The sequence below is a fragment of the Onychostoma macrolepis genome, chromosome 18 (assembly GCF_012432095.1).
Source record: "Onychostoma macrolepis isolate SWU-2019 chromosome 18, ASM1243209v1, whole genome shotgun sequence".
Classification (NCBI taxonomy): Eukaryota; Metazoa; Chordata; class Actinopteri; order Cypriniformes; family Cyprinidae; genus Onychostoma; species Onychostoma macrolepis.
Genome location: NC_081172.1, coordinates 28555945 through 28567855, shown reverse-complemented (window position 1 = coordinate 28567855; position 11911 = coordinate 28555945).

The window sequence follows — 11911 nt, the reverse complement described above, 5'->3', positions numbered from 1 at the left end:
TTAGAGTCATTAAATTTAAATGATCTTTCTCTCTTTTTCTTTCCTGAAACCGATATATAAACCAAAAAATTGCTTTGCTTTTTAAACCAAATTTTCCTTTTCTTTATCATGCATGCTCTTATACGTTATTGATCAGCCCCTTTTTTGTCCTATCTAACATTTTTTCCCCATACTGTGAAGGTTAAAAACATACACAGGTTTGCTTGTATGGCTATACGTTCCTCATGAATGTAACGAACAGTGTCATTTTGTCAGCTCTTAAGCCACATGTCAAAGGTCAATAATTTCATGGAGCAGTGAAGACCTGTCTTAACCGTTTACAATCAAGCAGGCCATTTTTCAGAGTAGGTATGGCATGGTGTGACTAACTTTGCCGATAAGGATATAAAAAGGAGAAAGAAGTTCTGGATGTGGTTATCGGGCCGGAGCTGGCATCCACGCAGTGCGTTTGAGAGATAACAAGCCCCAGAGAGCCCGTCCACCTCCTAATGGCACATGACCAGAGCTCCACCCAGGGTCGCCAGCAATTGAAGTCCGAGCCAGGAAGGCACATCTGGCCCTTATTTTATTGGTGTTCAATTTTGCATTGGTATGTGGAGAGGGCAACAAACAAAGCTCCAGTCCCACCCTGTTCCCATATTCCTGCCTGCCGCCACCAGCCCCCTACTTCCCCCCGGGCCTAAGATTCATTTTAACGCACATAGGCTCGGCGCACATTAGTGTGTATAGGTACAGATCTTATATTGAAGTCGAATTCCAGAGTAGCCCCCACAGGGTAGATGACAGGGTTTATTTAAAAGAAAAAAAGGCAAGGAGGAGACTTCAAGTCTGAAGAGGATATTAAAAAAATACACAGGAGGAAAAAAGCACCCCTCCGGCAGGAATATTTTTGTACCTTTCCAGAGAGAGAGAGAGAGAGAGAGAGAGAGCTTGACTGTGTGGAGGTTGGAAAGGTTGAAAAGAAAGGAAAAAATGTGACTGAAAGCAACTGAAAAAGAACATCTTGAATTTGATCAAATCTATAATGAGAACCTGCACAATATATGGTCACCTGCACAATTTGAGCAAAAAAACTGAAACAAATCCAGAAGAGATAGATCAAATGTAAAAGGCAGAGCACCTAATGAAAACCAACTGCCATCCTGTCACCTATACATCAACCATCTATTCCGCTACAGGACGCCATGGACGTGAATAACAGCCTTCACTTCTTATTCAATCTCAACTCAAGTCCCTCTCACTTCCCTTCCCTTTCCTTCCCTCTTCATTTCCTGTTCTTTGATTCAATTTTCAAGAAGGAAAAACTTTTCCTACTAGAAAGTCTGAAAATGTACCACAAGTTTTTGTTACCTTCAGTTTCACTTAACTTGAGTACTGGATGGCAGTAAGGTGTTTCAGCTTTGGATGTGTGATAACATGTTGCTGACTCCTCCTATTGAGACTGGTACATCCTGCACAGGAAGTTCTGCAGACTAGTGTGTGATTTAGCAGCATGAGAAAGAGCAGAAAATGACTAAATTGTGACTTCAGCGAGAGAGATATTTGCAAAATTGTTAAAGGAACAGATCATCCCAGTAATGAAAATGTTCTCACCCTCATGTCATTCCAAATCTGTATGAGTTCCTTCTGTGCAATGCAAAAGAAAATGTTAAGGAAAATGTTTAAGCTGCTCTTTTCCATATAACTATGACTATATATAAAAAAAAAAAAATAAATAAACATTTTGTGTTTGATAAAGTAAATCATAATGGTTTGGAGTGACAAGGGCAAATAAATGAAGACAGAATTGTAATTTTTGTGGGAATGTTCTCTTTAATCATATAAAGCTTGACAAATTAAAAAATAAACAATTAAATGAAATAGTTTATTGAACAAAATCTAATAAAAACTAAAAAGAAGGTTGACTGTGTTTTTTGTTGAGTATCATATATGATATGTCAATCTTTTATGACTTATATAGAATGATACAGTGATACAGTGAGAACATAGGGCTCATATACTTCAGAAGGATAAAACTCCTAATTGTTATTTAGAGGTCCAAACTTTGCAAAAATATGTAATCTGGTGCAGTTGCTGATATTTATGCGGCCATAAAGTAAGATGAAATTCTGATAGCTAGTAATCAGTGAGATCTTTATAACAGTATAGCGGTATACTTAAAAGGATAGTTCACCCCAAAATGAAAATTACCGCATGATTGACTCACCCACAAGCCATCCTAGGTGTATATTTCTTTCAGACGTATACAATCAGAATACAGTACAATCAGAATGTCCTGGCTCTTCAAGCTTTATAATGGTGGTTCAGCTTTTGAAGTCCAAAAAAGTGCATCAATCCATCATAATAAAGTGCTCTACATGGCTCTGGGGGTTAATAAAGGCCTTCTGAAATGAAGCGATGCATTGGTAATGAAAAATATCCATATCTATTTATTTATCCATATTTGCCATTAGAAATCTTGGAAGAGCCAGGGCATTTTTTTAACATAACACTGACTGTATTCGTCTGAAAGAAGAAAGTCATATGCTAATACACATATATGGGGTAATTTTCATTTTGGGGTGAACTATCACTTTAACATAAAATAAATATGTAATAAATATCAGTTGTCACTCCATATCTCCCAATAACATGGTTTAGTAAGATGATATTACAATGCTTTGTTTTATAATCAGTTTAATGTAGTCTAAACTAGTTTTTATTGTGGGGGCAAAACATTATGAAACATGTCTTGAAGGGCAATGTTTATAGAATTATTCTAAAATAACTTGCTAAAACCAGAGAACAGAAGACAAGTGAAATGTTGTGTGCAACAGCTTTTTTTTCAGTATTGTTTTGAAAATATTGATAATTTAGAGAGCTAAATTAGAAACTTGTGTATGAAATACAATACAGCAGGCTTCATAGGGTTAATAATCACAAAGCAAATTCTTGAAGAAAACTCTTATCCCATCAGCATATACTGTATGTCTCCAGAGATTTTTTTTTTTTCCGGCTCCCCCAGAACTCTGCTCTCCATAGTGGCCAAACACACTGAATATCCTCTGTAAATCTCTCAGATTACATCACAACTGAGATTATCAGTGAGCCTCTAGTCATGGTGCCACCAGCCGGCATGCTGGAAAGACAGGAAGTGGAAGCTGTGGAAAGCCGAGAGCCTTTGGCTGAGGGTGGAATTGCTCAAGAGGGGAGGAAGAACACAGACGTGATACCCTTCTTCTTTCATCCGTGTTCTCCAAACGTCTTTTACTCTCAGTCTGGTTAAAGTAGTCTTTATGGCCAGGCTCTGGGCTGCCCTGATCCTTGAGGTTGGATAGCAGGCAGAGATAAGACTGGAAAGACTGGAGTTCTTTCACACTTTTCACTAGTCGCAAATCCACTCCAGCACAGCCAAACCACACAGTCTAGTATTAGCTTTCCTGCTGTGACCAGCCCAACAGTGCCAATGAATATTAGCATGTTTGTTTTATTGTGTGTTGGTAAAAGATCCTGAATTTCAAGGGAAACACTTAGGGTCTATCTATGTGACAGTACTTGAGGTTTTTGGCCAGTGCACTACGCTTGACCTCCAGGAAAATATGCACTATATCAATACAGATTCATTAACAAGCTCTCATTCGAAGTTTGGATAACAGCCTGCCACTATGTCCCCCAGCACACTTTGGTCCAACAGGCGTGCCAGCAACTTAAACGGACAAAGGACGATTATTATGTTTGAACTGAGGAAAATTGCTAAACACAAAACAAGCGAACACCAGTTCCAGCTTCATAAACGCAATTCTGATCTATAAAATGGCATTACTTCATCGCACAACACTTTCACACATGTGCTGTTAATATAAAGTCCTGACACTGCGCTTAAATTCATTTGCGCGATATGAAAGTGTTTCTTTCTGCTATTATAACCTCCGCAACCACAAGCTAATAGGCTACTGTGCAGTCTTACCTGCATATCTGCTACCACTCTTTAGCTTCCGCCACACTAGCCACCAAACATCTCTCTCTCTCCATTTATTACCTTAATTTAATGAGGGCTTTCCCTTCGTAACCTTTCCAGACTGATTTATTGCTCGCCAAGCTGAGATCAGAGAACTGGGCGCTATAGGGCACTCTAGGACACCCTGTTGCCCCTTCCTGAATCCAAGTGCTAGGCCGATGTAGGCTGTGTGATTGCTAAATGTGGTGTAACTCACAGCTGGGCCCAACATGGTGAGAGGTGTGAACACTCGCCTCTTAATGAGGCAAGAGGACAAGCGGTTTAGAACACAGGTCAGAGGTGGTGGGAGTGGGGCCAGAGAGGCTGGCTTCAATACAGGGGAAGTGGATTAATGGAAAAAAGGAGATTAGGACTATGTGCCGTAACTCTTGAGAGAGACACATTGTAGGTGTGGAACAGGACGTTTGATGGTGATGTGGGCCAAAACTGCAAACCAATTTATTTTTCATTTCCAGCAGCTGGAAAGCAAGCAAAGCTACACTCTTAAAAAGAAATGTTCCAGAAAGATCTTTTAAGCACTAGGCCATAGGAGAACCCTTTTTAAATTCCTATGAAAACACTGAAGAACTTTTTAGTTTAACATCTATATATTGATGCTTCAAAGAATGTGTTTATCTTACTGAATAGCCAGCTTTCATAGTTTTGACAATCAAATAAATTTGATAAAACCCTATTTTGAGAAGAACCACCAGCTCAGACAGGAAAGGCGTGAAAGTTGTGATCGATTTGAGAAGCTTCCACCAACCAAGCAACTGCTATTGAGATAAATGGGAATGCTTGTCCTTGGTACCATCTTAATCCCTAAAGAATAATATATAGCCATCGCAAAATATTTTTTTGGTAAACTTTATTTTTAAGACACCATTTTAAAATGTATCAGAGCCAGATGTCGTATAGAAAAAAATTTGATATCTTTGAAAACTATCTAGAGCCATGGTAAAGCTGTCCTAAAGATGTTTCTCATCAGTTCCCTAAAGGTTAAGTGTGTGATCAGGTTCAATTCTGCTTATTTATGGGGGCTGTAAGCTGGTCTCATTTCTAGAGGATGGGGTACGTGAGAACTGTGAGGTTTTTATGGTAGAGGGCTTGAGTTCATGGTTGTACGATGATCAGCAGGGTTGCCAAGAAGAACGTGTTTGGACAGTTACGCCACCAAAAACCAAAACTGAGCCATTGGAATCAATTTTACACTTGGGGAACGTCTTGGCGCCTCCTCCATGTTTAACCGCTGGGACTGTGGTGACTATAGTCAAAGCATGATACTTGTGAGAGTCATCAGTGTCAGCTAGGAATTCTGGGCCCGTTGCATTCACCCCCCCAAAGGACATTGTTGTAGGCCCCTCTCAACCACTGGGCCCTATGCATTCTGTCTCCCTTTTCCCCCAGGTTGCGATGCCCCTGGTCATAATCAAAACTAACAGCAAAATGATGTTGCAACTTGCTTCTGTTTCTGTAATCAGCAATAGTTTGACACAGTAAAAAACTAAGGAGAAAACAGGGATGAGACGGAACTATGTCAAAGGGGCCATGATTTCCTGATTTGTGGGCGCCTGTTACCCTTTTCACCCAGAATGCTTAGCCTCTCGCCCTGGATCATCTCAATAACTCCCTTCCTCTGACGGCTCCCAGCAGCACCATCAATCTGTCCTACTCCAGGATAAGAGACTGTCCTGTCTCCTGACTTACCTCGTCTCTATTTCACCCGATTTGTGCTGGGGAGTCAAATTTCCAATGTGAAAGTCGAAACAATAACCTTGAAACTGTAAAACAGCAGCACAATCACAGTTTCTTGCAGAAAAAGATTCATCAGCCAAGTGGCCTTCATGAACAGTTTCGCAATGATAATTATTGAGAATTTTGATGTGATGAGAGTTATTGGCTAAAACCTTCAAATTTAATGTTTTACTCAACTAACAATTTCACCACTGTGTTGGGTTGCCACTTGTCCAATGTGAAGTCCTGAAACAACACTAGTTGAGAACTAGGATACTGGCAGATAATGATAACCATTGCAGGAATACATAACTGCTACATGCTATTGACTCACCCACCAGCTAATTTTATTAGAAATGTAACTATGGTAATAAGGTAAGAAACAATCTGGCTGTGCCGATCAGCTGAAAGACTTTCTTTGGTTGTACCTCCATTTCTCTGAGTATACAGCCGCTTGCAAAACAAAGTTGTGTTTAACCAGTTACCTGACCTGACTCGGCAGTAGTTTTACAGAGACGTCAGGACAGCACTGTTTTCGAGAGGAGCAGGGTTACAGCAATATTCACGCTGGGTGGGCTATGAAATACTGTGAATGAAAGCAAAGGCACGAGAGAGCGAAAACGAGACTGAGGTACTGAAGGCCGTGAAATACGTGCCTCAGTGTAAAGAGCTCTTTATTTACTTTTAACAGGCCTGTAAACTTACTTTCAATGCCCCAATCAGGACACCATAAGATGGGCTACTCAAGCCTGTGTTTCCAGCAGTCGACAGAAAAGTCCGGTCAGTGTTTAGTCTGTTCTTGTGCTCGGCCAATGGGCAAGTGATACTATCTCATATGCAGAGATATTACATAAATATAAGGACTATCAGGGGTTTTTTGAGTTGTTTTTCTTGGTGACCTTCTGTCCTGCAAAACTAATTTGAAACAGAAGCTTCTTCAGACAGTTTCATCTCTTTTTTTCTTTTGCCGGCTGTCTCTCTATCCACCCCCAGGGAGCTGCAATTTATGCCCAGGGAACAGGCACAGAAAATGGGGCCGACACAGGCGCAAAGGCCTGGAAGGCTGGAACCGATTGTCCACGGGTTGAGAGGGTCTCTCTGGTGGTGAGTGAGGCTGAGAGAGAGAGAAAGGACGGATGAGACCATTACAGAGAGACAGTGAGAGAGAGTAAATGGAGATTATTATGAAGACATCAGTCCGGGTCTCCGGTTTCACATCTGCCTAGGATTCCTGTCTTACATCCTGTTGAAGGGAATCTTTCGACGCCACAGTGTTCTGACCTCTCGCCTTACACTTCCTCACGCTTAAAGCCCTGACAAAAGTACCATGGTAATACCATGTTGAAAAAAAAAAAAATGTGCACAATGAAATTAATGTCATATTATTGTTTAAAATATGTACATGTTTGAATGCCATGGTATCATACAGTACTTTGTATATCAAAGTACCATGGTCCTATCACAATACTTTTAAGGGAAATGCTTCTGTCATTTAGTCCAAAGAGAAAAAAACAAATAAGACGTTCTGGAATTTGTTTTAAACATGTCAAAATGTTGACAATATTTTTTTATGTAAAAAATAAATAAATAAAAATAGAAAAAATAAATGAAATCTTGAAAGAAATATTGCTATTTTCACTCACACTGTGTTGTAATAGCTTTCTATTTGTGCTTGCATGTGCATGTGTTCGTGTCTGTATTCTCAGTCACTGCAATGCTTGCGTGTTTGCATATGTTATTGCTTCTCTACCCCATCCAAAGTGCCACATCCCTGTCCAACCAAAACTCTGAGCAACAGGCCTGCAGCATAACACTGAGTAAACACGCATGACATTCACTCAGCAGCTGGGAATACTGCTACCAATGGCACGGACCGGAGCAAGAACCATATTTAATTGGCAAAGAAAACATTTGGTCTCATTCCCTGGCAAGCTGGATGTGTAATACATGAGTAGATGTCTATTTGTTCTGAATATATTTCCATGCAGAGATGCATAACACAACATTTTAAAGATATATGAGAAATGTCAACGTAAATTATAAGCCGCAACTTAAATTTGCTTAGAAACTCTAGGAATGCATAGGACATGTATCAAGGAGGTACCATGGTATTCTTTGAAGAGCCTTATTTATTTATTTTTTATAGTTCATACAAAGAAAGTCAATGGGGGCGGGACACAAAAAACATTGTCTTCTATCTCATGTTTAGAATGACATATGGGTGAATAAATGATCTTCATTTTTTAGCCGAACTATCCCTTGGCCATAGTTTGTACTTCAAAAGTGTTCTATGAATGAATATTAAATGTATTCAAGCTCTGCTAATATACTGTGTATATTTTTATGGACAAGCAGTGCTGGGTAGTAACTGATTACATATAATCTGGATTATGTAATCAGATTGCAAAAATGAAGTACTTGTAATTAGACTGTTACATTTTAAAATACTCGTAATCAGACTAGAGTTACTTTTTATTGATTACATGATTACATATTATTCACACAATAGCAATAAATTATTCATAATATATTGATTCTCCCTAATTCTTCTTTTTCATCTTTTAAATTTTCCTTTCTAAAATAGTTTCCGCTTGCCACGATTGAGAAAGTTTTCCAGTTTCGTACAAAGACCAGTCACTAGTCAGGTGGCTCAATTATAAATTGAGAAGACACAAAGCATTTGACCACTGGATTTACAAAACTCATTTAAATTAAGAAGTTTTTTCTCATCATTTCAATATTCGATCAACTAATGATGAATGCATATATTTTATTTGAATTATCACTAAGTGGGTTGTTTAAATCAATGTGATAAACAAGTTAGGTCAAAAGTAATCTAAAAGTAGTCCTATGTAATGTAATGGATTACAATACTAATTTAATAACCATTTTTTTGGTCATGTAATTTGGAATCGGTAACAGACTACAATTTTTTTTAAGTAATCTACCCATCACTGACGGGCCAACGCTATCTCACAGCCAATTCGCATGTATTTTATGAGGTGGCTAATTCATACAAATTCGTACAACCTCACTCATGTGATTTTGTACGATTTCTGCGACGGTTTCTGCAGGGCGGGGTTAGGTGTAGTCCTTCATACGAATTCCTAAGAAATTGCCACCTCAAAATATATGCAAGATTTTTCATAAATCGTATGAATTTGAACGAATAAGGCTAATAACAATTAGCCACATTATCAAAAATGTATGAATTGCCACGAGACTGGGTTAGACAGGCACATTATGAAAACACTCAGCGCAGTAGATGAGAGTTCCTGGACTGAACTCTCTCCCCCCCAAGTCCTGCATGGAGCTACAACACGGTTGAGGCCCGATGGGAAGGCCATTGTTTGTTTAACTACTGTTTTATGGAATACCTAGTGACAGGAAGTTCTTAAAACAGCAGCAGTTACTATTTATATAGTGTCCCTTTTGGAGTAAATACTCACTAAAATCACCTCCTCCTCCTCAACCGCACACAAACCCCACGGGACACCCCAGCACTGAGGAATGCACCCATTCACAAGCTGGTGGCCATCTTGAAGGCTTGCCTCTCATTTCCTGTTACCATGACAACACCCAGCCGCCTCCGTCGGGTGTGAATGAGAGCCGATAAGCGCTCTCTCTCTGAGTGTGTGAGCAGTAATCCCACTCATCCAGCTCATTTTCTAAATCTGTTCAGCCCATTCAGAGTCACAACCACGACGGCATTTAGCCGTGTCTGCCTCCTTTATTGCTTTTATTAGTTTGCAGTTCGCTGGCTGCCTGACAGCTAGTAACCGATGTCATCTAATTACTTGGCTCCCTCTGGGTGCCCTTCGAACGCACCCTCAGGTTAGGTTCATACAGAGATCATGAGCAGGTATGTGTAGCGGGGGTGTTATGGAGTGTCATCAGCTGACGGATGTGATGAAAGGAAGGCAGTACTTCAGTTTTAGGGATTAGCGGTTCAATTAGAAGTGGGAGTGTCTGAAACTGAGCATTAGCATATGTGTGTGTGAGTGTTTGCCTATGTGATGTGTGCTCTAACCAGCCAATTACTTGTTTTTTGCAAATGAATGAAGGATTTCAGAGGTTTTAAAAAGAGTTTATTAGCATCAGCACTGGGGTGAATGAGAGTTTGAATGAGATTCTGTGTGTGTGTGATCTTATTCTAATTTGCAGTAAAAATGCAGTAGGGTGAGGTAATTGTATGCAACAAAGATATTCCTAGAATTTAAAAGAACTGTTTTCTGTCTTAAAAGAGCTGAATTTTCAGCTTCAAGTCACATGATGCTTCAGAAATAATTCTAATATGCTGATTTTCTGCTCAGGAAACATTTATTATTTTTATTATTATTAATGCTGAAAGTGCTGCTTTTTTCTTCGATGAATAGAAAGTTCATAAGAACAGCATGTACCTGAAATAGAATTGATCTGTAAAAAGGAAAGTGTGTGAATTTGTGACATACTTTCAATATCCACTGAAAACAATAATCGAATTTTGACTTCTCCAGGAAAGGGGGTTATAGCAATGCACTTATATTACAATGTAAATGTATGAAGAAAGGCTAATGTAAAACTCATCTTTTTGTTCAAGCACTATTAATTGCAAAATGTTTGTCAGCTGATTTACTGAAGTTTCTTAATTCAGTGGATTAGGATGAATTTATTGTTACAAATGTAACTCTCATTGGTGGAGTTTGCTACATGTAAACAGTATTTTAATGTGGATAGTTAAGTCACAAACAGGAGTTTAAATGGGATTTTAAAGGAATGCATGACACGATATCCAAATTAAAAAATACCATTGATAAAATGTGTAATGAGTAATACATATCTGCTAAAAAAATTACATAAATGGTCAAATTAAAAGTTAAATATACACAATATGGATGAATGCATTTATATTGCATGCACTGTATTTTAAAAACAGTGTTTATTTGGTTACAATTTATTTTGTGGTTTAGCCTAACTGGAAAAAGGGAGAAAAAATAGGACTGTAGCAATCCACAAATCAAACTGACTGACAAACAAACTTGCACTATACATTGCACTGAAGACAAGTAAACAGTCAGCGATTAAATAAGAATAAATAAGAAATGCTACACAGGTTGTATAAAGATGCAATCTTTGCAATCTTGCAAAGATGGTCATTTTGACACATACAAGTGTGTGTATTAAACCGTTCAAAGCCTAAAAAGTAGCAAAAACTTCAATACTCCCACGCTCTGTGAGCACCGTCTGCATGTGCACGTCTCCTAAACAGTGTGCGCATATAACAAAATAAGTTCTCTTTCGCTGCTGATTGCATTTCAACGGCTTAAAATCACTTGTTTTTAAACCTCAATGCTTACAAAGGCGTGCAAACAATACGTTTTTTTTGACCACGTAGCACAGCAAAGTCACATGAGCGTGTAACCGCCATAGAGCCTATAGTCCAAAATCTCGCCCACCCCTACATATTTGTAATCAAAGGTGGCTGAACACTGATCCAGATTGAATTGGTCCAATTTAAGAACAGTAGTATAGTTAAGCATGCACTTTAAAAAACCAACTGCATATTTTCCAGTTTACTAAACCTTTTGAGTCTCAGATACTAAGAAATGCAGTTTTCTTGAAACTACATAAAAACCCTAGTCAGACCAACAAAATTATCCCAAATGTTGTCCCAACTATTCCAAACACAGTTGTCAGAGCATGAAATGTAAAGGCTTTGTAAGCTCCCAGCATGCAATGCAGCATGACTAAATTATGCAGTTACTGTTATAGGATCATTGTTTTGCTGATTGCTGACTTCATTTAAACTTTTTTGTTGTTGTTGATTTGTCATTCAATGTTGAAAAAAAAACCGACTTTCTTGTTAGGTGTTTTTAAGCATGACTGCTGGTTTGAGCTGGTTTAAGTTGGTTCTTAGCTGGCCATGAGCTGGTTTAAGCTGGTCATGTGCTGCTCAAGACAAGCTTAGGACCAACACATGACCAGCTAAGAACCAGCTTAAACCAGCTCAAACCAGCAGCCATGCTTCAAAACATACCTAACCAGCATATGCTGTTTTTTTTTAACGGGGTTGTTAGTTACTTGTTGTGTTGTGAAGTAAAGAGCTTATATTTTTAAATTTGATTGCCACAGTTCTTGAGGTTTGTGTGTCAAGTATTGAGGCCTATAGTATGTTCAACCACTCAACACTATATCCTGGATTTCTTGGTTTTGTAGGGTGAT